Source organism: Solenopsis invicta, chromosome 6 (genome assembly GCF_016802725.1).
Source record: "Solenopsis invicta isolate M01_SB chromosome 6, UNIL_Sinv_3.0, whole genome shotgun sequence".
Classification (NCBI taxonomy): Eukaryota; Metazoa; Arthropoda; class Insecta; order Hymenoptera; family Formicidae; genus Solenopsis; species Solenopsis invicta.
Window position 1 is genome coordinate 8,705,461 of NC_052669.1, and position 27,609 is coordinate 8,733,069.

The following is a 27,609-nucleotide window of genomic DNA, read 5'->3' on the forward strand; positions in this document are numbered from 1 at the left end:
CTCTCGCGATCGTCGTTTACAGTTTTGCGCCATGCGAACGGCCTCTTGAAGCTTTACGGATACTAAACACGAGACTCTTCCGTTGTTTCTCGCGATGCTGCTTCGTGGCGCGTAGAGATATTTATTCGCTTAGCAGGAATAAGTTTTGTCACGTCGTTGTAAGAGTTACGATAAAAATTTGTTTGTTTTAACGAAAAAAATCTTTTATTCGTTGTATTTTTATCGCATAGTTTGTTGAGAAAAAATTTGTTAAAAAAATTCGTTAGGTTCATTCAATAACTATTTAGTTGTACAAAAAAAAGATATAGTTCATTCGTATTCATTAACACTTTTAAATCAAGAATTAACTGAATCAACTCAAAGTTTGGTTGAACGTGTCGAACTAAATATTTCAGTTCTTCAAAACATTTTTTTTTCTCGGTATAATCCATTCTGTTCCGTATCGATTTCTCGTTCCTTTTTGGTCCTTTTAATTATACGTACGTATGTACATTTAGAAAAGTTAAGTAAATTTGTGTCTGTCCCGTGTCAAATTTGCGACATAACGATCCGCTAACTAATTATACGTGTGTTTCTATTACGTCATTGCGGGGACAAGGAGCGCGCGATGTTATCCCGACAAAACGGGAGGTTTCGCCGGTGTAGATGAAAGGGACGCGACAACGGCGGGGGCCTTCAATCTTCTTCTCGACTTAGCACGCACGTACGCATGCGAGGGAAACACGCATGTAACGCGCATGTAGTTAACCCGAGCGTCGGCCGACCTATCATTCGCCGCCATTTTTCCCAGTTAAATCCGGCAATTAGGTAAATAAAGCTACCTGTCAGTGCATACCCGCGACTGTTGCAAATAACTCTGTAGCCATGCATAATCACGCGCGGTCGCCACTTGCGCAGATACGTGTACGCCCGGTGGGAACGGGCGGCATTAGCGTAGACCGCGCTCACCTTCGCTTCCTTTTTCTTCCTGCTGAACTGAAAGCGTCCCCACGTCATCGTCGTCGTCGTCGTCGTCGTCGTCGTCGTCGTCGTCAGGCAATCGCATGTAATGCTTGGAAGTATTGATTGATGCGTGGAGAAACGCTTGTGTCCTCGAGAGAGAAGGGTAGGGAGAAGAGCACGACTTGAGAGAGTGAGAGCGAGAGAGAGAGAAAAGAAATTTCTTTAGATACATACGGATGTGAGGGCCTTCTTGGATTTATTTTACGTTCCCATCTTTTCTTCGCTTCTCTTTCTTCGATTCTACGCCGCTGGATTTAAGTAAAACGTTTACAGTATTGTACAATTACGTAGACCAGGATTCCATGATCCTGCCACACCTAACGTCTATGCCACGACTTGCCCTGGCTAGGGTGATACACGTGCATACGCACATACGTATTCCGGGTCCCGCTCGTGCATGCATGTACGCGCGTGTGTGAGCACATCGTGCGTTGCAGCTTGGGTTAGGTGAAGTATAATGCGCGGTCGTGCAGCTTTTGGGCCCCGGAGGCGCTAACATGAAAATCGTATGGTAATGGGGTACCGCGTGGCTCCTCCAGCATGGGGTCGAGCCCGGGTGTAGGAGACCGGCGAAGTCCGCGGTATAAGTCTAGGCTTCTTCCTAGTATTAGCGAACCGGAGGGAGTAGAAGAATAGGAGAGTCGGCCCGGGAGGGCAGTCGAAGAAGCGCGGAATAGGCTGGGGATGAGGGGGAAATAGAGGACTCCGTCGAGGCCCTCTCGAGGAGAGTCCGTGGGCTCGCGTGCCTCCGATAATTATACGCTCGAACCGAGTCTTGGAAGAGGGGAAAGAAAGAGAGAGGGAGAGACAACGAGACGAAAGAAGGACGAGAGGTACGGAGGAATATCGAGTCTGCGGTTCGACAGGGTCGGAGTTGACCGGCGTCTAATCGATTCGCCGCCTCGACATGGAAATTTCTTCGAGGAGCCCGCAGGGCTACCCTTCTTCTGCAACACCTACCATCTCGCAGAAGACGTGCTCTCCCTCCCTTTCTTTGCCCGTCTTTCCTATATCTCCTCGATTTGTTCCTGCGCTCTCGCCCGCAACTCCTCCAACCCGCAAGTTCGATGATCCGACGATGACGTACTCCTTTTGTACAGATTAGCCGCTCCTAACGTTCCATCCGGACATTTCGTGATCTCGTACTCGCGCGATGGATGTCAATCAGCCGGTCCGTTCCGTTAATTGACAGGTTGGCGATATAAACGGCTCCAGCGAGGCACTGATGTTTTCAGGAAGACGTAATTAAACTTCATTTGCGTGCTAACAACGCCCTACGTTGAACATATACCCGCAATTTTATCATCTTTCCCTTCGGCCTCCAAGTATTTCCAGTTTTATTCCCCGAGGCAAAATATATGTACAAGTAACTCACTTAACGTCGAGATAATATCCATAATCTCTACTATAGGTAAATACTAAAATACTAAAACGATCATGTGTAAAAGTATGTAACAAATTACGTTTACATGGTGTTCTCTCTTCCAGTAACTAATAAACCATTTTTTTATATCTGCATAGATGCACGATAGAAATTAAAAGAAATAAAATAACAATAAAATAACATTAGATCTTATTTACATTACGAAAAAAAAAATTATCATTTATAATGTGACAATGTTGCATAGTAATATTCTTCACATTTGTTATTCGTATTTCTGAAAATACGATTCACTCTACCTTTGAATAATTTCCGAATATTCCTGGAAATAAACTTTTGGTGACAATCGAAAAATTTGTTAAGTGTCTCGTCAAAAGTAAGCGGTATGATTACGAGAATAAACTAGCGCGTCGCCGCGCTTAATCGATCTGCCTTCTTCGAATGCTCAGGCTTTAAATATCTCATTACGAGCTTTGCGGAGGTTTACGAGCCGCGCTGTCCCCGATTAAAATGAGCGCAATGAAACAAACGCTTTTAAAGTCACGAAGGCCGTTTACATTGTACATAACGAATTTCGTGACTTTGTAGGGAGCACGAAGGAATGAAAGACAAGGCGGCGCGCAACCCTTAAAGTTACACCAACGATACCCCCATGGATGCCAAACATTTTCCAGGTAATATTATAGTCCGCAATTAAAGCGCAAACTTCGAACAGAGATATTGCAATAATTGATAATAATATAATTGAAACATTCCATCATTCGAATCGATCAATTAAAATTATATGTTGATCGAAATTAATTCAATCTACAACTTATTCAACTGCTTTCTAATGCTAAAATCAGAGAAAGCTAATGAAAAAAATCTGATCATTTCTCAAATTGAATTGATCACGTATATAACGTGAATCATTTTTACCGACTTATAATATGAAGGTGTTGGAAAATTATAAATTCTTGAAAATTATTGAGTTAAGCATGTTTCCGTCGTATGTTCGACGAAACTTTTTCGACGAGACAAGACTCGCGTGCCGGCCAATCGAGCGTGAAGTCAGAAAGACATTAGACGACGACACCGAGCAGTTTTGTCGATCCCCACGCGTGGACGTTTGCGCGGAAATCGGAAACAAGGTTCCGGACAGTAGTGTCAACAGATTTGCCCCCGATAGGTCCCTCGTCCGGAGGAAGTAACGGAGCGGAGATCGATCGGGCGAGGGGGGGAGGGAGGGAAGGGGGGAAGGGAAGAAGAGAAAAAGAAAGAGAGGCGGTAGGTGGGCAAGTGGAAGCGGGTTGACTCGGCGGTCGAGCCAAGGGTGGGCTCACGATCAAATATTAAGTCTTATCTGGCGCCGCTTTACCCAGAAGTCTCCTTTTCCCCTCCTTTTTCCACCAGCTTTCCTCGACGTTTCCCTCTCGCTCTCGCCGCCTAATTATCCCCGCCAGCTTCTCGTCGATTTCACCGCACCCTTCCTCCTACCCTTCCTCCTATCCACCCCCCTTTTCCTCCCCCGGACACTCCCGCGTCGTAGTCGCGACCGATCGGTGAAACCACACACGTTGGGTATAGAATACATAAAAGTACCTAGCATCCTCTCGCTTCACTTTATTACGCTTCTTTTCGTCCCCTCCCCCCTTCCGTGTCTTTTTCTTTCTCTCTCCATTTCTACCTTTCCGGCACGCTCTTACCTTCGATCGCTTGGACGTTAATAGCCACCACTAGCCTCGCCATTCTTTCGCCATCGCCGGGTTGTAATTAAGAGCCGGGCAAAAATGGTGTACGAAGGACGAACGATATTAAGAAAGAGTTTTTCTTATGTACACGGCCAGTGGGCACGATCGCAGCAAATGCGGCGCGCACACGTGAGGTAAAATAATGCCGGAATATTCGCATATATATTTGCAGATATGAGGATACTTGTAAGCGGCGCTCGTATCGAGTACGTACTTTGAAGGTTCATCGCACGAATTCGTATTTATGCAGAAACTCATATTTTTGTCGCGCCTCGAGCGAAACGTCATGTCGTATTAAAAATATAAACTACGTGTGCAGCGTGACAATCAGGCTGGTCAATGCACTCCACGATACGTAAATGATTAATGGATATCGTATCAGAGCGTTCAGACGCGTTGCTCCACTTTTTTTTTGCGACATTTACAACACATTTGTCGCAAATTCGACAATTAAGAGTGGGTTTATTGACTTTTTTTTCAAAATAATAAAAATAATAAGATATTGCATTATCTATAAACATTCCGCTGGAAACTATGAAATGATGTGTCATGGAACATTAAACACGTGCTATTTTCCTTGTGCGATTAATATTGTAAAGATTTAGACGAGAGAGAACGGATGATGCTTTGCTGCTAACGCGATCATTGTAATTAGCATTTATATATGTTAAGTCAAATGCATATTTATATCAAAATCCTAAAAAATTCTCAATATTTTTTTTTATGAGAAAGATTTGCATATAGAAATAATAAATCTGGTAAAAAAACACGCGAGATAAATAAATGTATATTATTCAACGTTATCTCAACATGCAAAAAAAAATTAAACTATGCACATATATAATTACCAATCTCGCCCAAAATTAAATGGATAAAAAAGCAACGCTTATCTTTGACATTTGCATATTGCTGAGGAAAATATTAAAGATATAAATCTTATAGTATGCATTTACATGGTTTGTCCTGTCTAATCTTGTCTAATCCAATTAAAGTTTCATGCTTTCGTGCAAAGATTTACGCTGTAGTTTCTTATATCTTTTATAAACATTTTTGGATCGTTCACGTTTCATTTTGGAATTAAAATGTTGTATTCAAGAAAAATAAACGAGACGGCTTGGCAGAAGGGATTGCTGGAAGGAAAGAAAAAAAAATAAAGGGATGACATCCTCGTTACGCGAGAACGAGGGCGAAAGCGTTTCGAGGATTCGATTGAAAATTCTCACAGGTCCCCGAGATCTTTGTGGGTCTGGATTGGTCGGCATCAGTGGAAAGAAAGTTTTTCCCTAATGACCAAGCTGAAGTGGTAACCGTTAATTTGGACCAGCCCGACCATTCCCCCGATACAATCGTCTCCCTATCGTCTCTTCCTCTTCTCCCCTTTCATCACTCGCCGTGACCCTTCACCGCTCACAGGGTGACCCAGAAAAACAATGCCAGCTCGATCATCTTCGAAAAAGAATCGATGAAGTTTGGGAAACCGATTGGCGACTTTACGGCACTTAATAAAAGTGATTAAAAGTAAATGGTTCTTGACGATAAATTTCAACAAATTTTGAAAAACTTGTTGTTTCAATAAGAAATATTAAAACTTATAATGTATCACTTCAATGCTTAATATGTACAAATGTATATCTATCTGTGTTCTATTACTGTCATTCATGTAACTTTTATAGCCTGCTAAAGATAACGCTTCCTGCAATTTTGTTCGAGAACAGGTATCACATACTGAAATATACGCTGTTTTTAAACAAACGTAGCACGTTTCAAGTGTTTAAAAAGCATCTCGTTTTAGTCTTTCATTCTGACCGGACGCACTTTAGTGCTGTGTTACGCCTCTAGAAACCGCGTGCAGAACTTAATTCTTGTCTCCCGTGCCATAAATACGTCCGTGTAATCGATATCGAGCGAGTTTATGCGCGACGGAAAAAGCACAATGGGAAAGTCGGACCACCGCACCGTCTACAATTTACACGTACGCGAGTGTTCGGGGTGGCCAATGGTAATCCCGCTTCCGACGCGGCATATTTATATACATGCCAGAATCTTGGCCGCATAATCACCGAGGATCCAATTGGCAAGCCAGTGAGCACACGTGAAGCTAGCTAGCACGTAGTGGCTAGCCACGAATTTACACTTCGCGCGACTATATTGTAGAGCGAGATATGACACCAACGAGAAAGCTACGATATTTCCTCCTCCTTCCGAGGCGACGCCTCCGTTACACGATTGTATCTTGCCGACGACGCTATTTATACGGATGCAGGATTCGGCGGTGTGACGATTCACTGAATATTTAAACACGAGAATTCCTACAATATGCGATATCTCTCAACGGTACTTTTGTCCGCATTTATGTTTCCATTAATTTGGACACGTCGTAAAAAATCACAAAACGGGAGCTCATGTTTATTTAAAGACAAAGAAATTTAAAGATAGATCCGTTTTCTTGATTCTACGAGTTATTTGTCCAACAATAGAAGACTACATTTTACTGTATCGTATATATAACATATATATATCAGAAGCTATCTGACTATTTACTCGTATATCTAACACTAAACGTATAACAAAAGTACGGCAATATTTTCGGAAAAGACACTATTTAAATCTTCTAGTTAGATTTTATTGTGCAACTTTGACGTAAGCGACTCTAAAAGATCTAATTTGTCAGGATTACTAAAAACGTTGACATTTGCTCGTTTAGAAATTTGAAATTACATGAGACAACGATTGCATGACAGGAGCATCGCGCGATGCAACCGTGAGCAAAAAAGGAACGAGGCAAAATAAAATAAAATAAAATGAAAAAAAAGAAAAAAACGAGCGAGCGAAGTGGCGGCTGAATTCTGAACCGCGATTCCCTCCTCAAGCACCGAATATCGTCTCCCGGAGAGGGGCTAAGGATAGCCTCGGGTCTGGGGTGATTTCTGGAACGGGATGGTGGCGATGGGGAAAGCGGGGGAAGACGCGCAGCTCGCAGCTAGGAAAGTCAGAAAAGGAAGGACGAAGGCAACCTCTTCGGGGAGGGCGGGCGGCCGAGGCGCCTCTCGCATTCTTTTTACCAAGCGAAACGCCGCCGGCGGAGGCAGCGAGAGCGTCGCCTATCGATTTTTACTTCTAATGAATTCGAGCTAAAAACCACTCCTCCCCTCACCATCCCCTGGCCCCGTCCCAGCCGCGACCGCCACCCTCGTGCTTAGACCACGCTGCCACCCTCTGTTCCACGAACCACGCCAATCACTGCGCGGCATAATTACACCGCTGAGCAACGCGTGCGACTCCAGCGAAGTCGTGTTTCTTAGCCTACGTGCACTGCAGTAAAAAAGAAAGGAGATAAACAAGGAAGAGGCCGAGTGGAATGGGGCCGATGGTAAAGGGCAAGAAAAGGCGCCGTGCGCGCTTAGGGGCGAAGTACCGTGGGGTCAGGGGTAGGTCACTTAATTATTTCCCAGCGTCGATTTTAATGGGTCTAATAACGTGAGTTTGATCCGTCGACCGCAGTTTCGTACGATAGACAAGCTAGGGTAATCTTTAACCAAGTTTCGAACATCAATGAGGGCAAACTAAAAAGTTAATCAATTATTAAGTACAAAAAGAAAATACAAGATACTTGAGGCGAATAAGGCCCAGCGTCATATAAAGTCAACTTTTGAATTTATCACGTAAAAACGCGCTTTACGTGTAGAGTATACGCTTAAAAAATGTGTTATAGGAAGAAGGTACAGAGGAGCTGGGGAATTAGAATCGGCAGCAATTAGTCTGTTCAGTGCAACAAACACACTCGTGATAAAGAGAATGTGTAAAGCGTTTTTACTAAAAAAAGTTATCGTAAAAATAATATAAAAAATATATATAAATGTTATTGTTTTAAAAGTTATAAAAATTAATAATTAATTGAGATCAATTTATAAAAATAATGTAAGACTCTCCAGCCTTTTCTTTACTGCATTTTTCAATTCCGAAAAGTTTGAATTACATTTAACACGTCTATTACTTTTAGAACGTTTTAAATGTAATATTCAGCACGTTTCAGGTTTCCTTTATTATTAAAAGTATATAGAACGAACAAGTTCTGAAAAAAAGATTATTAATTAAATTGAATTCCAAAATATTTAGATGAAGGAAATTCTCTCGCAGATAATATTCATCTTGATCCGAGACTATATGAACGACATCCGAGCAGTTCTCGTTTTTTGTCACTCAGTTAATGAGCACACAGTCAATCACACTCACACGGTGGATCGCGTAATAACCGCGCCGGAACTGTGAATCACATTCGAGTTTCATATCGAGTTGCGGCCGAGAATGTGTTAGCTAAAAGTAAAAAACGAGCGTTGGAGGTTGTCGACTCGCGCAGCCGACGTGTGTCACATCCGGCGTTGCGGAATCGGGTCAGCGGCGAATGAAAACGGCGCGAATAAATCACATTATCGGGAAGGAGAGACAGTCCGTTGATGAACGTATCTAAATCCGTGCCGGTCGCTTCTCGTTTGACGCGATTCACACATTAAAGATCATTCCAAATATTATAGATGCTTTATGTGCGTGATTTCGTGTGAGTGCGGCGAAAGTCCGAGTCTACGTACGGATAGAAGCGGGGGAGTGAACATGTGCGTCGGTATGCACCGCCGCCGTGGTTACCACGTTGATGCACCGGGCAGGAATAGATTGCAACTTGTTGCCAGATGTGCAGTGCAAATAATCGAAATCGTAACTTCCGCCGAGAGACTCGCAGCTTCGATTGCCGCTCCGCGATGGGAAGAGCATCTCCCCATCGCATTAAAATTCCATCGTGCTTGATTCTCCGATTGCGTTCATCTTTGACGTTTCGTCTCGAGACAATTGCGTTTATCAGTCACATAGATTCACTAGATACCGCGGCGGCGATTTCTGAGAATTATTGCAGCAGTATCTAACTTCTTACACGTATTCTCCCAGTCTTTCATTATTTTAAAAGATCGTTTATTTCCTTTATTATTTTATCGATTCTCTGTAATTTAATTAAAAATTACATACGTTTATTTAATACTTTATAGGATGTAATATTTTATGTAATATTCTATCGATAATAGAATCATGTAATTTTTCTCTATAGAAAGTCTATCCTGATCCGTTCTAGTCTAATTTAGCCTGTCTTGCATTTATTTAACTGTAACTTATTTTCACACAGCAGACGGATTCCATTCATAGCCGCGCGAAGAGAAAACAGAAGCAATACAAAGTCTAACGAGACACAACGAGGTTTCTAAATTGAATCGGCGGCGCGGGCGCGAATTCGAGAGTCGTACAGTCACCGAGAATCGATCGCAGGGTCTTCGAAACTACTTTCTTCGCCCCCACGGCGCGAATTCTTGCCTAAGGTTTTACGAGTGCCTCGGGGTGAGAATCGCGCATAATGCGCAAAACCGGTTCGGAAATCCATCCCTTTAAGAGCCGCTAACTCGGCCGTGTTACCGCGGTGCAATTATCGGCGAGACATCGAGATAGGCTATATACATACATATATATACAGACGACGGTGGCAACCCTCCTGGGACGAGGGAACGTTAATTGAAATGAAACCGTGCGAACGAAAAATTCTGTGGGGCGAGTTTTACGCCGGTCCGTTTCTTCCTTGCTTCGCCTGGACCCTTGAGCCCTTCTCATCTCGGTTTCTTGACTCGGCGCGTTAGTCGCCACGAGATGAATGACCGTGATTCTTCCAAAATCAAATCGCAGCGTTAACTTGTCACTTCGCTGCCTTTTATAATAGAAAGTCGCTTTTCGTGCAGGAAAACGTGCACTTTGTCGACGTGAATCCTATACATGAGAGAGATTTCCTGGTATAAAATCGAGAACCAGATGGCCCAAGTTATTCAAGTTTTCCAGGGAAGAGAATTATATGCGCGGCAAACGCGGATAGTTACGTAAGCGAAAGACTAAATAAAATGGTTCCAACGACAAAAATATATCGTAATTGAAATTTACGTGACACAAGACGACCGCTTCTCACTCAGCTTCTCGAATAATTAAAAACTGATCTTATCGTCTGGAAGCAAATTTGATGCGTAAAATGGGACGTAGAGAATCTTTTTTATTTCCGGTCATTAACCTGGTTAATCCTATGCTAATTAAAGGGGAGCGATTTATAAGCGAATTCCGAGGTGCGACGCCGATCGAAATCTCCAACGCCGCGCGGCTCGCGGTGAGCGAGATCGGCGATCTTATCTCGGCTGCGCGCGGTATCGATCGAGACGATCACGCGAGCCGCTCTCGATGACACGAAGCGAAATGTTAGCAACAAATTGCCGTTAACGTATCGTGCCGCGACGAATGACGTCGGCGCTCGCGGCAGGCTACGCTCGCCAGTAATTATCGTAATTACCGCAATTAAACGTCGCGTCGCGCCAACTGTTAATTATTACGACCGGGCTCAGTTTCCCGGAATGTTCCCGTCGTTTGTCGCGTGAAACGAATTTACCGCCACGTACACACATTGTTTGCACGGGAGAAAACGCCGTTTTCTCGACGCGCGCACCGCTAATGGTACACTATAAATATAAAACTTTCGGCGCGCGCGCGTATGTGTGTGTATGTACATATAGATATATACAATATACGTGTTTGTATGTATATATGACGTATGTATATATATGTATGTATACGTCAAGAGAGAGTTGTGGTGTCCCCGTTGTTTCGACGCGCGGCAATTTATGCCAGCACGCCGACGCACGCCCGTTGCGACGGCCGAGCGCGTATTGATTGATATCGAAGACTTTAATTATAACATCGGTGCCGCGCGAGGCGGAATTTACGACCGGCGACGTGTCGCGAGGATTTCCAAACTCTATTAATACACGTCATTGCTTGACTAACGCGCGCTTGACTAGCGTCGCTATAGTTAGGATTACGTACGATGATGTATATGCCACGGAGCCACGTTGATAGACTCGTAAAAAATGATCACGAGCAGATCGTAAGAGAGATCTTCATCGGGAGGATAGGTAACTCGTTAAGAAAAGGAAATTGATTACTCGGGTAATTTCTTTTTCAAATCTTGATCTATAGCCGAGTAATTTGAAAGGAATATAAAGAATTTGTTAAACATTTGTTTCTAGAAATTGGGAATGCGCATTCTTAACTTTTATTATTACTATTTTAAAAGAGAGACTTTTAACTCTAGAACGCTATTGTAAACTTGACATGCAGCCGGCAGGTGGAATTTGGTACGCTTATTCTTCTTTTCGTTTTAATAATTAGATTATTTATATTTATAAAGGTATAAATTATAAATATTTTATATCATTAAATTATAAATAATCATCGCTCAATCACGATAGCATTCTACGATTAAATATATATAGTTCCGAGAAGAATCCATTAATCGGAAGCATCATAAAGGCAAAGTCGAGGATTCGTTATCGATCGCTGGAGGACACGAGCATCACAAATCTTACAAATTCACCCGAGTTTGGTCTATGTACGAGCTTAACTGTAACGTCGCGACTAATAGGATTTTCTACTCTCGGCCAGAATACAATGGCAGCGATAATGAAATTACCGAGGGGTTAACATTTAATTACACCGACACGTATGTATGCGCCTTGTAACTTTTCATTTTTCATCCTCTAACGACGCACTACAATTTCTACATAATCTCCATCAGACACTTTGAACATTCAGCCTTATTAGAAAAATTCGACTTTTTAAAGCTTTTCTATTTTATTTTTAAAGACCTCTATTACAGATATATAGTACATAATTCCAAATTTCGAATTTCATAAGTGAAACGCGATACGAAATGCGTCAAATAAAAAAATGTTGCCTAAAAAATATCGAACGAGTCTCTCAGTAATATCTTTTGTAGTCTTAGCATGCTGCGCCATTTCAAAGACATCTGCAAGCAACTGGCTCCATATTTAATCCTAAAATGCACAAGCAATAAGATCGATGTGATAGGATATAATTTTGAAATGCAAAAGAAACAGGGATGGGGGACAGGAGGACGACGATGGGGTCGAGGGGGTCGAGGCCTTCGTTAGGGCGCGTTTCCGACGGTTAACTTTTCGATTGCGGGCAGGCCGCGACGCGAGACGATGCCGTGTCGAGTGGAGACTTTCCGATCGAAACCCAAGTCGAAATAACTCCATTTCAGGGCGGACGACGACGGATTACACGGCGACCCCTACCTTCCGGGAAGAGCCGATCGATAGTCTCTCCCTGGCTCGACCTGGGGCACGCCGATCGAATTCGCTAATCGCCGGTCTCATTCTTCATTGACCATTTCTCGTTGCGCGAGGCGGACACACTGGCAGGAATTTCTTCCCTCGTCTCTCAGGCCGCTCAAGACGGGCTCCTCTCGAACTTAATTGATTCTCCCGAGGAACGCGATAATTGATCAACGAGGATAATTTATGGCCAAATAATCACCGCAATTAAACCGATAGATCACGAATTCAAGTGTTTTGTTTGGGGCAAGTTGCGTAAATTTTCATCAGCTGGCGAAATTGTGAGATAGCACGAGCGGTGTGAGCGGTGATTTAGGCGATGTAGGCTTCTCAATCGTGATTACATGGTACGATGGTAAAGTATCCCTGTTTGTTCTATTATATGGAATAATAGAGATATTGTTTTTTTCAAGATATTAAAACGAAAAGAAAAAAAATTAATAAACTTGTCGGTTACGTCAAAAGAATAAGACACGTTACTAGATTTAAGTTATTGACAAAACGTCTCGATTTTTAATCACATTTTGCTACGTCAGTTAATAATTTATTGCACCGCTGTATACGATGTGCGCTCTCTTCGAGCCAAAAGACGCTTGCTTGCCTCATCAGAATCTTATACAAACCGCGTAAATCTTTTGAACAGTCTTGAAAATTTCGGCGTTTCTGGTGAACCAACGGCGCCGATGCGTGCGCGTGTAATCACGTGGTCGCGTAACCGTAGGATAATAACAGGCGGCGCCGGTTCGTTACAAATTAATGATCGATCCCGCGGAGGCCGAGGGGGCTGCCACGGCAATGGGACCCCGTGATTTCGTAACTGATTTCACGGCGTGACTGTCAGCCTTCTCGCACGCACACGCGAGAGTGCGCGAGTATGTGGGCCTCATTGTGACGCGTGCATGTCGATGCGGAAGTACGTATCGAGCAGATTTTCACGTGGAATTTGCGTTTCTTTGTCTGTGTGACGTGAGAAACATTGTGTAAAGGGGCAAAGGCCCTTGGGCCCCTGGGTCCTGATCGAACCGATCGACCGTTTCCAAGGACCCTTTCGAACTCGATATTCCTGCCCCTCAACAGGGACAAGGGATCTAAGATGAATCGAACAGTTGCCACCTGCCAACCGATTTCTACAATTGTCTTCGAAATAGCAACGGACGCAATGAAATTTGACGAAGCAACGTCTAATCGTACTGTCGTTATTCGCTGGACTCACAAGTATCATTCACATATAAACATTTACTTACTACTTATCTAATCTTTCCTATTTACCATGATAGACAAATCTGACTTTAACGGATTTTAAATGTTTCCTTTCTAATGTATCCATAATCTTACATTTGTTCACTGTTATTATAATACAAGAGAAAAACTGTATTAACAGCACTCTAATTAAAAATAATATTGTTCATTAATATATTTGGTTATTAATAATAAAAACAATTATGTTATTAAAACAATAAGATTATTGACTGCTATTGGGGCTAACGCTATTGCTACGTCATTTTTTCCTTGTATATAACACTGCTTGTCAAATTTCACCGGGTTAAGGGGTTAATCTCTCATTTAAAATTGTCACTATCCGTAGTTGCATTAATTTCTATTAACGTATTATTGGTTAAAAATTAAAGAGCGGACTCTCTGTGTAGAGCACTCTAATCCTAATCCTGGCCTGAAAACGGTATAGAACGCTTCGATATAATCCACGTCGAATGGAGAGGAAAAGCAAGAGCTGGAGGCTTCGGATGGAAAGTGGAGAAACAGCTAGAGTAGTGTAGCGGGGTAAAGGGGAAGGCGGGCTGGCTCGTCGTATAAAGAAAAGATCGAATGGAAGGAAAAGAGAGATAAAGGAGAAGCCCGTACAGAGCGACGGGAGGGATAGCTCCTTACGGATCAATCGATAGGGAAATATCGACATAGGGGTGAGTCGTGAAGAAGAGACACGAGGGTTGGGAGGGAGGAGGACAGACAAGGGAGAAGGCACCCGAGAAAGATGAAGAATACGAGGGAGCACAAAGAGGGAAAGAGAGACAACGTAAAGAAAGACATCGGCGACAACGGGCGTCGGGGGAGGGTTACGGATGCATAAGGGATGGCATTACTCGAGAAAAGACGAGCCTGGAGGGGTGACCGCCCCTTCCTTTGTTTGAATCGTCCTCGTCGGCACGGAAGCTTCTCGCTTCGTCTCCGAGGATGGAAACGAAAAATATCGCGTTACCTATAGCCGCGCGAATTCGCATGTCGCGCGCGTTTTCATCACACTTGCGCGCTTCCCGTAATTAAAGGATTGCTCGCAGTTTTTTGTCTAATGCCAAGGGCGAGGGAGCTTTGACGTTGCGTGGTGAAGTAAGTGAAACTAAAGTGTAAGTGATCTTCATCATTTCCCCGATGAGCGATACGAAGTGGACAAGTAACTCTCTCGAGTTTTTGTCGCGGAAAAACGTTGTCCCGCTAGCTAGACGACCATTTCTTCGCAATGCCCGATATTTATCGTAATCGAGACATTTTCAACGTTATTCTTTTGTTGGGAGTCAATTAATGTGACAAAAACTGATTACGCCAGCTGTCTTGGCTGCTTGGCGCTCTCGGTAAAAAATCATAGAAACGATCAAACAATTTACGTTTGTTTTAATATGCGCAGCGTATGTCCTTCGTACACATCGCTACAAGATCGCACATTCCTTTTACAAAAAAAAAGAAAAAAGAAAAACAATTTCAACCGAGCGTATGATGCATTCGCAACGCGAACGAGAATCGACGCGGGAATATACATGGCTGATTGATAAAATCAGCGATATCGATCGAGAGGTTCTCACTTCGGTGCGGCACGTCCGCGGGGATACCGTCATCTATGAAAATGCTCTCGGGTCAGGAACCTCGCGAATAGACGCAAGACGATAGAAGCGAGCTTCGAAATGCAGTCGAACGACTCTCGATCTCGCCGTTATCGAACCTATCCAGGTTCAGCGAAATCATCGCCGCGGACGCGGCGCGGCAATCGGATGACCCACGGGCACGTACGCCGACGGATTTAAATTGCAAATTGATTTCGCTTCTTTGTAGTCAGCCACCTAGTGCGTACCACCTATCTCCAATACGTGACGCGGTAGCCCGACACATGCATCTCACCGCCCATGGCTTGGGCGCGAACTCTTCCCAGAATTAGTTCTAATCTCAAACGTGCTGGAGTTCTGACAGGTGTGCCGGGAATCCGGGCGACATTTCATTCTCGGGGCGCACGCGGAGAAAGAGCATCGATCATCGTAAAGTTCTGCATCGGGAATCACATCGATGGGATTAATATTCGCGTCTAAGAAACGCGAGACTCATAAATTTACATAGAATCATAAAAATTAATTAATTCTGGAAACATCAAGATTTAAATCTCTTTACTATTAAAATGTAATTATTGAATGCAAAAAAATTTTTTCTCTGAAAACAGGAATATTCGAGATGGAGAAGATTCTCTTTTGCGCATTAACAGATTTAGATATCTCGATCACAGAATATGCAAGAGAATTCTGTGAAGAATAATTAGCAATTTGCAGAAAAGAAATTTTTTGCATCCTTCCTTCCATCAAGCTCTTCGTTTTGACTCATCACTTTATCACATATGTGATAAGTACAAAGTTGTTTCATATTGTCTCGTTATGAGCAAACACTTCTAATGAAGTGTTGACAGTGAAAAAGATAACATAAAGGTGTTATTACAAATGATTGTTATACATTGTTGTATATATAATGTATATATAATGTATTTTCGCAAGCAATTTTCCTTAATCATTAAGTGATTTATATAATACACTGTTGCATAATAAAGTGGAAAAATAATTCGCATTGATTGAGCGTAAAACAAACAATCAAGTGATCCCTCATTAAATTATCAGCGGCAAAAACTCGTATTTTCATAATAGCAGTAATTTGAATTTAACGATTAATTATAAAAGACGTCACAAATAACAAGTCGTGAAAAAAATTATATTGAATTTGCTCTGAAAAATAAGAAAAATCAGCTTTATATTTTCTATGTAAGTAAACGTATAGCAAAACATTCTGCATATACAAATATCGATACGAGCATTTAACCTATTTGATAATATATACACAATTATTAATTATAGATCATAATTGATAAATATGAAAGTAATTGACCCAGAAAAATCTCGTACTTTTTGAGAGAGCAATAAAGCCAATTCCCATCAATATTTCACAAAACGGTTTGATAAACAGAGAGAAAGAGATTAGAGAGTACACTAGTTACACGTGCTCTAACTCTGAAGAATATCTGAAGAAAATCAAGATCGCCGTCGAAAAACCGGGTGGTCGGTTTCCTCCGACATACACACGTATCTCTTTTCGCGACCTCCATCCCCTTTTTTTTCCACTCGTGCTTTGATACGGCGACGCGATATGCTTGCATGTATCATCGTTACACGCGATCCCGCATTCTCTTTCTCGCCCGTGCCGCGAGGAAATCCTTAATGCGACGCTCAAAGGGAAGCAGTAAATTACAAAGTAACGAGGCCCGACAAAGGAAGACTCCTTAAGCGCCATTACGGGGTGTACCTCGTTTAACGCGAGCGCGTGGAGAAAAAACAGTGCGCGAAGGTGCAACTAAATTATTCCCCGTTCTATTTATAAGGAAATCTTGGGAAGGATATTTATAGCGATCGCGCGCGCGCTAACGGTTCATATTTTATATCCCGTCGCTAAACGGAGCCGAGTCCTTATTTTAAGACACTGGCGCGTTTTCTTGCCGAACCCACCGATATGATCGTGTTACGTAACCGCGTTTCAATTTGAATGCTTACCGTGACGATGCAACGGCAATAAAACACGTCGCGTCAATCATCAGGATAATAACGGGCAATTATGTAGCAATTAAATCTTTTGCCCGCTTACACCGCCGTAAGCTAACCACGTTGTAATTCGTCGGCTACATTGTCTGCAAGATAATATACCACGACTGATTTTAATTACAAATTTTAATCGCGTTTTTTGCGCCGCGCGCAACGTCTCTATACTTCGTCGTGGAAACGTGACGCGTTGTTTCGGACTTTTTGCCACGGACGCATCTACAGAAATAAATATGACGACGGCCTAGTAATTATCTAGTAACGATTATGGTCGATCAACACCTTGAGCAAACCCGGATAACTGCAGATATGCTAATGTTATACATTCGTACTTCTTTGTTTGTGTATCCGACATTAACACAACGTTTAAATCATGCATAAATTTATCGCAACTCATCTTTGACTCATTAATTATGCTGTTTTATTTTCTAACTGCGTCGCGTCAAATTTATTACAATCGCGATCTACTTTTACAAGCTAAATTCGAAAGAATTCATTATCTTTCATTTCTATAAATGATTACTTAGCAGCACTCAAGTGCGTTAACCATATTATAATGACAAAAAAAGTATCAATCCTGAAATATTGCACAAATTTTGCCACACAGAAAAAAATATTCTCATTTTGAGAACATCTTCATTTCAGAGATGTATCAAATATCGAAATAAAATTACACAGCGTTAAACAAACATAATTTGCTTAAAGTAAAAAATTTGTACGGTCTCATCAGGAAAAATATTCTCATTATTCAATAATAATTTTCAGGAGTCGAGAGGAAAAAATATCGAATAGTGAAAATCACAATGTCTTCGAAACAAAAATCAGAATTACTTTTGATACTATTTTCTGTGCATATTAAAATTTGTGAGCCAGGGTCACAAACTCTGCTAAATTCCCTGTACAAGATGTGGAATGCTCGTTACGACGAGCGTCCGACGCGTGAACGTTTCGCGGGCAGGTAACAGAGACGCGAAAAATACCATTTTTCTTCAACGTTGAGATAAGAGCAGCAAAAGATCGATCTTCCAACACGACCGGCACGCGCAGTCACCATGTGATTATCCATCGTAAGTGTCTCCTTACCGCGTCTTCGAGCCTAATCTACACGGACGCTTCGCAGAAGTCCATCGCGGAATATCGCGGCGATCAGCCGTTTACTGTCGCCTACGACAGATCGTGTCGGGAACCTCTCCCGCTCTACCCCGCTCGGGTTATCGGAAACCCACCTAACGCGGCCTAACAATGAAACCTCGAGAAAAACGATCCTCGTCGGAGCGAGACGCGGGGGAGAGGGCGAGCCCCGATGGGTTTCTTCGCGCGGCGCTTAACGACGATTTCGATCGTTTACGACTTTAATAATTTAGGCGCGGCTCTGCTCGCGAGGCTCGACACGTTTTCGGTCGTAAACCGCGCGACTAAATCCGTATTTATGGGGAAGAGAAGGCAGGCGAGTCCGGCGCGACCGCGCGGCCCGTCTCCTTCCTACCTTTCGCCTTCTTCGTCCGTGTCGTGGCGAGGAACGAAGGGGAACCACCGATCGAAAAGGTCCGAGGAGCGACTCGGGGCTGACCCTCTCGTGCCTCGTCAACGACTGATCGATCCGGGCTTGTCGCACGAAAAAACGCCTCTGGTTTACATTTTTGCGCGCGTATACACTCGCGAGGGCGCGCTTAGGGGGCGATTTGCATTCATTAATCAGTGTGCGGTTCATTAATCAAATTTCGCCAACACAGGTTGCGCAACGCGTCAATCGCCAGCCTCGTTCAGGCGCGAGGTTACGATCGGTCGTTCAATTAACTCGTTGCGATCGGTGCGATCTGCATTTAGTAGCGATCGATATCGGGGGCCGGCGCGCCTTACGCGCGGTCGATTGATATTAGCGGCAGTCGTTATAATATCGTAAAACGAAGTGCAAGCCGATCGACACGCAAAACGAATACGTCAGATCGCCTGATCGCTAATTACTTCTCAATCCGGTACTTTCTCTGTGAATGCAGAGGTGAATGTAGAGGTGCAGCGGTTTCGGTTTTAGAGCCCACGAATGCAGATGCGAGGCTTAATAGCGAGAGATGGAAAAAAATAAACGCAAGCGTGAACGAGTCCACCGGTAATCGTGCGGTCGGAATTTTATGATCTCGCCGAAGTTTACGAGAGCCAGGGTCATAAATTCGTCAATTTAAATTCATTGAGCGGATTATAGATATACATACATAGTTCAGCAAGTTCAATAATATTGGCATAATTAATAAGAAATTTTAATCGGAGCGCCGGTAATTTACAAAGATATGAGTACGTTACAGTGATGATTATAAAATTTGTTAAAAAATTAAGCAAAGAAAACCATTTTGCAAATAAAACATGCATAATTATTAAATATATTAATTAGACTTGATTAAAAACTGAATAGTATAGACCTGAAGTCCGTCTCTTCACACCGATTTGAAACGTTCGCAACGCGATTATAAAGATGATTTTCGCGATTGTATCGCTTTCGAGTCGATCGATTCGAATCGAAGGCGCGAGAGATCCGGTCCGCTCGATGGCGCGTACTGTCAAAGATAGAACCGGTTCTCCTAGAAGAGTAAAGGATGCAAAGCCGATAAAACGTTTGTAGCGCGGAATCTGAAGGCGCGGTCGTTAACGTTCGCGCGGGCGGCGAGTTGTTAAACATTTCGGTGACGCATCGCGAAATATCTGGAGTTACGGTGCTTGGGCTGCGCGTATAATTAGCCGGATCGTCGAGAGAAAGGCGAGAAGAGGACGACCCGCGCGCAGGACCTCCTGCGTTCACGCCTGACACATTTTACGCGATGTCACGCGACTCTCTGTTGACGCGAGGCACAATCTCTATATTTTTGCGACTTACCGAGGACGCGGACCGTGTAACTCATCTACGCTCCTTCGGTCTCCCTTACGCCCTGCAATAAGAAAGATTGCATGAATAAAATTATCGTAAGAAACAAACGATAATGAGTACGTGCGCTTTAAATTAATGGTGTTTCAACATTACATATTAACGTTTATAAATACGCAATTTAATGAGATAATTTTCGCGTGTGGCTTATGATGTTGCACCTCGAGGCGTTGATTTATTATTTCTTATTATTATCTTCGGTACTTTTTTGTCAATTCTTTCTTATTTTTATTATTTGAAGAGACTTTAAGAGATAAAATTTTAAGAAAGAGAAAGACTGGATTTCATTAATTGTAAGACTTATCTTAAGATGTGTATGTATCCTAAAATGTCTAATTATGAAACAATAATTAATCAAACCGACAATGGCTTTTCGTGTTGCGTAAAGACGTCGCGCCAGGGATATACCCACAATGCGCATCGCGAGACAATACGCGCAAAGCGCGAGCCCCGTTTCTAATCGTCCTCTCACATAGATACGGGCAAGGAAGAAAAATGCGGCGAGTCTTTTTAGCGGTTCTTTAAACACCCGAAGACGCAACAATGAGCTGCAGAAACAATGGATCGTCTTAATCAGCATAATTTCCGTCCCTCGAAAGCGTTAGGAAGAAAAGATCGTCACCGGTGCTGGAGGAGGCAGGCGGTGTAGGGTGCACGAGGCGCGAATGTGAAAGGGAGAGAGAGAGGAAGCGTGACGCGCTGTCGGCGCAATTAAAGCGACATTAATTAATTGTTAGCATAACAATGGGGCCGGGTCAGCCGCAGGGATGTGCGCGAATGGCGGCCGACCGTAAGGCCCCGGGCCTTCATAAATTTACATGTCCTTCGCCGCGAGAATCATTTTTTACAGCCGTTAAGAGAACGCGTGGAGTAGAGGGAGGGAAGAGGGAGTGAGCGGAGTTTGTGGACCTACAGCAACGCAACGGCCATATCATGGGTCCCCATGGTGTTGTCCATAATAACCATCGATGTCTCTCCCCGGGCGCGGAAGATGCCCCCGAGGTCCGACCTCGTTATCCGCCGCGCTTCTCGATCGGGATATTTTTTAAGCTTTACGGTACGGATCGTAATTCTCGCTCCTTTAGGACAGAATCGTGAACCTTCCTTTTCATAATGCAGGTGCCCACGTGCGCGTCCGAGCCCCCCTCGGGATTTTGTTTACGAAGTCGAGGTTTGAAGTCGCAGTAGTTGAAAATCTAGATGCGCAACTCGTTTGCTCTCTCCATGCGATTCGTTTTTAATAAGTAGAACAATATGTACTATAGCATACGGATTTTCCAAATTGTGCATCAGTAGCGCGGAGTTTAATCGCGAATTTTTTCTCTTGATCTTTACGCATGAAATATAATTTTATTTTTTATAATTTTTTTTTTTAATAATAAACTGCTACGTATAAATTTCTTTATACAGCCAAGCATTATTTCTTAATAATTAGAGAATAGATCTTTTCTCAAGTTTAAGAGCAATATATAAATACGTGAATCTAAAATATGAGAATTTAGAAAGATAATAATGTCAACCCTGCTGACGATAAAAGGAACGTATGGCGTACAGCCAGAAAGAGTAGAAAAATAACACGCACACTTTGTAACAGTGCAAAAACATTCTTAATGTAATTCGCAAGCTAGGCAGGACCCCTCGGTCTTAATTTTAGATGACGAAGAAATGCGGTCTATTTTTCGTGTAATAAATGCGATTTGCCCGGCTGCCAGTTGTTTCGGTTAGCGAGGCGGACAGCTATTTCCGACGATACGATACGTTCTTGAAATCCGAAAAAAAGCTTTGTATAACGACGTTCGAGTATCGGCCTCGTTATTCCTCGCAACGTTAAAAGAGATATGCGATCGTAACGTGAGACGGGCCGTGGGTGGTTTAGCGCGCGAGACAGTTATTTTTAATGTCCTCTAGCGCGCGAAAAGAGAAATACATCATAACCGCTGTAGGCGCTAGCGAGTACGCCACTGCATGAATCTTTTCGTCTGCAGCAATCCGCTTCATTGGTTTTGTCGATAAAATGATCGATGGAGTATAGTTCTCTGGGTTAAGACACGAGTGAATGAGTGACATATCTCTTTATATACCTGACCCTTCGAACAGCTTTGTATCCGCATCATGTGTCGGTGCTCTGGCAAGAATCCATTAACAAGTCTAAAAGCATGATTTTGAGATACAAATGTAATTATAGCTTTACAGCCGCTGTAAAAGTCAAGTATGGCACTTAATAAATGCTACCGAGCTCCCTCTGGAATTGTCATGTCCGCTATTTTTGCGAATGATATAACGACGAACAAATTATTAGCCGTCCCAAATTGTTTCTACGTGACTAGGTGAAATAAACCTCGCTAAAAATTTATAGCCTCTAAGACACGACGATCAATCGTACGTCGGATTTAATGTATCCCACGAAGGAGAATAAGTTTCTTAATTAGCGTCATCGTACAACAATGCTAATGCAAACCTGGCGCTTTCGAACTTTGCGACTTGTGCCTGAATGCCGACGATATTATCCTTCACAGTCGCGTAAGACGTTCGACAAAATTAATTTTCTACATTTACGCGGATGATATCACCGGATAATATATGCATCCACCAAACATCATTAATCGTGTTTTCTTATGAGCGATAATTCATGCCGCATAGTAAAATCGTTGTTATTAACGATCTGGAATACCGTCGCACGATTAGTGGACAGATGCCTCATTACGGCTGTCGTCAATAAAGTAACGTCGCGGATGCCCCTCCAGAAGAAAAAAGTCGTAGTAACGCGGCGCGGCGCGGCGTGGCGCGGTCTAGTAGCGACGCCTTTATCGTTGTTTTTACGACACCCCTTTTGCATGTTTCATGCACCCCCCCTCCCCCACGCTATTAGGTGCTTCCAAAAATCTTCATTCGGCAATTTCGATCTTGCCTCTCTCTCTCTCTTTCCGGGCATATTTTATATATGATGTCCTGCATTAGCGTCGCGCGCGCACGTATGTGTGCGTCGCATGCGTGTCGGGTGAAAACACAGTGACGAGCGCGTGGGCGAAACGAGCAACCGAACCACACAAAGTGGACGCATCTCGCCTCGCCTCGAATTAATAAACAGCAACGAATGACCGCCTACATCCGCCCCTTTCTCCGACCGTTCCGCTGATTTCTGCGCGCTGCTAGTCGATCCAGTGGTAAAGGACAGCTTCCTGCCTCTCTTCGCCGGGGGATTTTACCCTCGAATCCACGAGTGATCGTAGACCGCCCGCGGTGATCCTCGCCGGAGGCTTCTGAATCCCTCGCGAATCAACAGGACGGCGATCGTTACCGATCTTCTGCCCCGATGATGGCCCTTCGATTTTGCCAAAAACGTCGTAAACTCGCGGACAGAGCCGTGGCAGGAAATGCGGGGGACATTTCTTTCCGCGCTTCTTTCCGCGCACGATGAAAAAGAAAAAAAAAAAAATACTGCGAACAGAGATGGGTTTTATCGCGTCGCAAACGATTTTTTGGAAAGTGGGACGAGCTTTGTATGCCTGGCCCGTGAGTTCCGCGAGTTTCCTTTAAAATCGCGCAGAAAAATAATTCTCGGTCCCTCATTGACTGCGAAATGGCTTGTCGTGCGATAGCGAAAGTAGAAATCGTTGACCTTTTTAAATACGTTTGAAAAAGTATCGAAAAAGAGAAGAAAAGTTTTTTTTGTCAACATAAAAAAAAAACTGTATTTTTCGACTCGTAAACGTGGGAGATATTATTCTAGACTGGTTTGAATGCAACGTCAGCGCATATAAAACGCTATCTATCAAATTTAATATTGTGACCCTTGACATATTAAAAATACTGACTCACTGTAAAACTAAATTCAAAGGACAAAAAAAATAACAATGCGCTACACGATGAGACACGAAAGGTTTTAGTGTTTCAACAAATTGAGTAACAGTTGAACTTTCCATTCGTAGAGCAAATTCTCTTTCGATCATCGAAAGCTACGATGACGATCCGATCGACCCAGATCGATCTCGGCGTCGGTCGCTTTCCATGAAACGCTGATCGCGTCGGCGAACGTTACGTGTTCCATCGTTCTCTATTAGTCGACGCGTATTTCATCGAAATTCCACCGTCAAAAGGGCTATAGCCTCGAGGCATTTCCCTTTGTGGGACACGACGTGGGCGCGCGCGCGTGGCGTTGAATAATTAACTTCGGTCAGCGCCGTCGTCGGTTTTATCGTAATTATCGCGCGACTCGTTCCCGACAGGCAGCGGCGCTGCGCTGCGACCGATCGTAGATCGTAGAGAGATGATCGACGGACGCGATCGAGAGAACGACACGGCGGAAGAATGGAAAGCGAGGCGGGCGAGCTTTATGTTTGCCCGCCGTGTTTGCTGTAAAGATCTAACGTGTGCATCGGAACAGGTTTATGGCGTTACCTAATAGCTATAAAAATGGAGCTCCTGACCATAATCACTTTAACATTCAGTTATAATTACAAATCACAAATACCAAAAACTTCTCTCTCAGTGTAAATAACTGCGTTTAAATCATATTCAATTTCGTCGCGCGTGACAAAATTTATGCAAAAAAAAAAATTGTTGAAATTTAAAATAGAATGTCAGTGTTGTCGAGGTGTTAAGATAATTAATGGAAAAAATAATAATTAACCAGAGAAAGAGACAGAGAGCTGTGTTAACTCAAGATAAATCTACGAGTTGTTTGCTGAAGCGATTACGACATTAAGGGGAGAATCTTGTTTCCAAAAGTCAAGCGCTAAATCGTAAGTCAACACAGTCGGTTTGTCAGCAGGTGGAATCATCTTAAATTCAATCCTTCTATTCGCCATTATTTTTTCATGGCAAACGGCCAGTGAAGAGAGCCGGGGCGGTCGTTTTTATCGAAATGCAGGAACGCGAATCGTCGATGTGTTACGCGAGGGGAACAAAAGACGCGTCTCGAAATAAACGCGTCGGCGGATTCTCGATACGCGAGCGCGGGGCGCGATACGTCTTTTACCGGGCGCGGTCCCCCATCATCGCGCGTCCGTTTTTTGGCGCTTCGCCAATAAGCGTAAGATGGATCCCGCCTCGAATCGTACCGCGGTTTCGGCTCATCGAGTTACACATTATTCAAGAAAGCGCGCGGCCTTAAATAATTCTGGGCAGCGAATAATTTCTCGAATGAGCGCGCACTTCGCGTTCCGACTTCGCGCGAGGTCGCGTTTAAGCGCGAAAGCGATTCATCTCTCTCCTCCACCTGGAATTTCCATTTAATTTATACCCTTCCCCCATTCCTCGTGGAAGATTCGGCAATAAACATCGAAGGGGTCTCTCTCCTTTACTTCGCTAAAATATTAAATGCCGGCAGAGAGAGAGAGAGATACGTGCATTATAGTATATATAGTTTACATAAGCGCGATAAAGAGAGACGAGCGTCGGGTTTTATCGACGCACGTCTCACCTCATGCACATTCTCGCGTCGTAAATAATTTCCCGAAATGTCCACCGAATTGTTCGCACGCGCTCGTTACGCGTCGGACGGTCGGAGGGAAAGAGAAAGAGAAAGCAAAGAGAGAGAGAGAGAGAGAGTTGGACATCTCTTTCTCTCGAAGAGATCGCTCTCGGCGCTTGAATCCGCGACTCCGACTCGTTCGATCCGTCCCAAGACGATTCGTCTTTACCTCGACCTTCCACCTTCGCGCACTTTTTCACGATGTTGCGGCGGCGGCGGCGTTCACGCGCCGAGCTGGCCGGCGGGATAGAGCGGCGCGGCGCGGCGCGGCGGGCGGTGGGATTGCGAAATCGCCGTGGAAATAATGACGGGCGTAGATCGTACACTGGGACCAATTTGCATCTGTAATTACCACGGCGCGCCGTTAATAACTAATTAATGAGAGAGCCTTGCCGGGCTGCGGCGAGCCGGCTGACGTAACCGCCAGCCGCCTCCGGGTCCCGAGAGCTGTTAATTGATCAGCGATTAATCAACCACGTTTCTATCTATTTTTAACCTTTCCCCTCTCCACCTACGCGTGCCGTCACTCATTCGCTCTTTCTCGCTCCTTGAATCCTCTCTCTGTCAATAGCCGCCCAATTGCGAGGTCCAAGGATTTCGTGAAGATGTTAATAGCGTCCAGGATTTACAAACGCGGCCAAGCGTATTAATTATGCGGCGCAGCTAATTGCCCATTCTGAACGCCCGAGCTGCCGCAGCGATTCTATTTTTCTTTAGCGAATGTACCACACGTTTATGCATGAGTGCGTACAGTTTACGAGCAATTAAAAAAATTAAATGGAAGTTGCACACATTACGTGTATGAGGCTTTTGAGACTTTGATCGCGTGCGTGCACGTTCTCTCACGATATTTTTTCCTTTATTGAGGCTCGATTAAGCGAAATCTTGCAGCGATACAAAACCGAGTAATTCAGATCGCCGCTCTGGCGGTCGTTTGCGTTACTGCCAATCACAATGTAGGCGTTTCACACTCACGGTTATGAATTCAAAGCTCTTTACACGTGCAAGTATTGCAATATTCATCGCAATGTACATTACTTCCTAGCTACGTGAAGACAAGGCTGACTCGTAAACTCGGCGCGACATCATCGATTTCCGTTCGAACTGATTCGAGAAATGAACTTGAAAATCGCGCTAGCACGATTCTCGAGCCAACTTTAGAATTCCGCGTTTCACGTGAATTCGTGAGCGGACTGACCGACCATTCCAGTGGTCGAGTCGATTCATTTAATTCACTTGTTAAATTTTACCTCGGTTTTCGTTCAGAGTCGATTCCGCCGACGACTCCAGTTACCCATAACGCCGCATCCTTCGTCAAGGATGTCTCTTCGTTCGCGCACGCGGGATCTTCGTTTCCGGGTAACACACGTTCACACTAGTCTTCACTTGAGATTTCGAAAGCCGTGAAGCCCGATCATTCACGTAACTCGAGGAAAATCGGCCGACCCAATGGCCCGACGCGGGGATGAGAGAAAGGGGAAGGGGGGAATTCCTCGCGAAAGAAGAGGCAAACAAATCGGGGGTCCGAACGGACTTCCGGTCGGAAGTGGCGCTACCGTCGATGATGACGACACACGTCGACGATCGGCGACGGTCGGCGACGACGGCGGCGACGACGACGACGACGACGACGAGAGGCGTCTCGCGCGACACGCACACGTGGTGGGGGCGTCTGCGGCCGCTACTACGGCAGAACTAAGGGGTTGTTTGCCCCGTCGCACGGCTCCGGGGGGTCTCTACCACCCCACCAGCCCCGCTATTTTGCATAGGGCCTGCGCGTCGAAGGCGGCATACACACCGCCACCCACGCTATCTTTCCCTTTCTCTCCCTCGTTCTCTCTCTTATTTCATCCCAGTACAGTCGCGTCTCTCGCGGACCCTCGTTTCGCCCCCGCTAGCCGCCCATCTACCACGCTACTTCCCCGCCCGCGCACACTTCGAGGGGCACACACTTCGATTTGTCGAATCCGCGTTTCGCGGCTCTCCTCTGGCCTCTTCCGCGAAGGGAAAAGAGGTTCGATCCCTCGTCCTCCGTCGTCGCAGCCGCCG

The 27,609-nt window shown here is 44.2% G+C and overlaps 1 protein-coding gene across 5 annotated transcripts in view; it reads right to left on the reverse strand.

Annotated features, from left to right (window-relative positions):
* Positions 1–20,091, reverse strand: part of LOC105196638 (zinc finger homeobox protein 4) — a 233,682-nt gene extending 213,591 nt beyond the window's left edge. For all 5 annotated transcript variants that reach the window (XM_026135036.2, XM_039451061.1, XM_026135037.2 and 2 more), the window contains exon 1: positions 20,040–20,091. The gene's annotated coding sequence lies outside the window, so the exon portion shown is untranslated. The remainder of the gene's footprint in view (positions 1–20,039) is intronic.
* Positions 20,092–27,609: the final 7,518 nt, after the last annotated feature.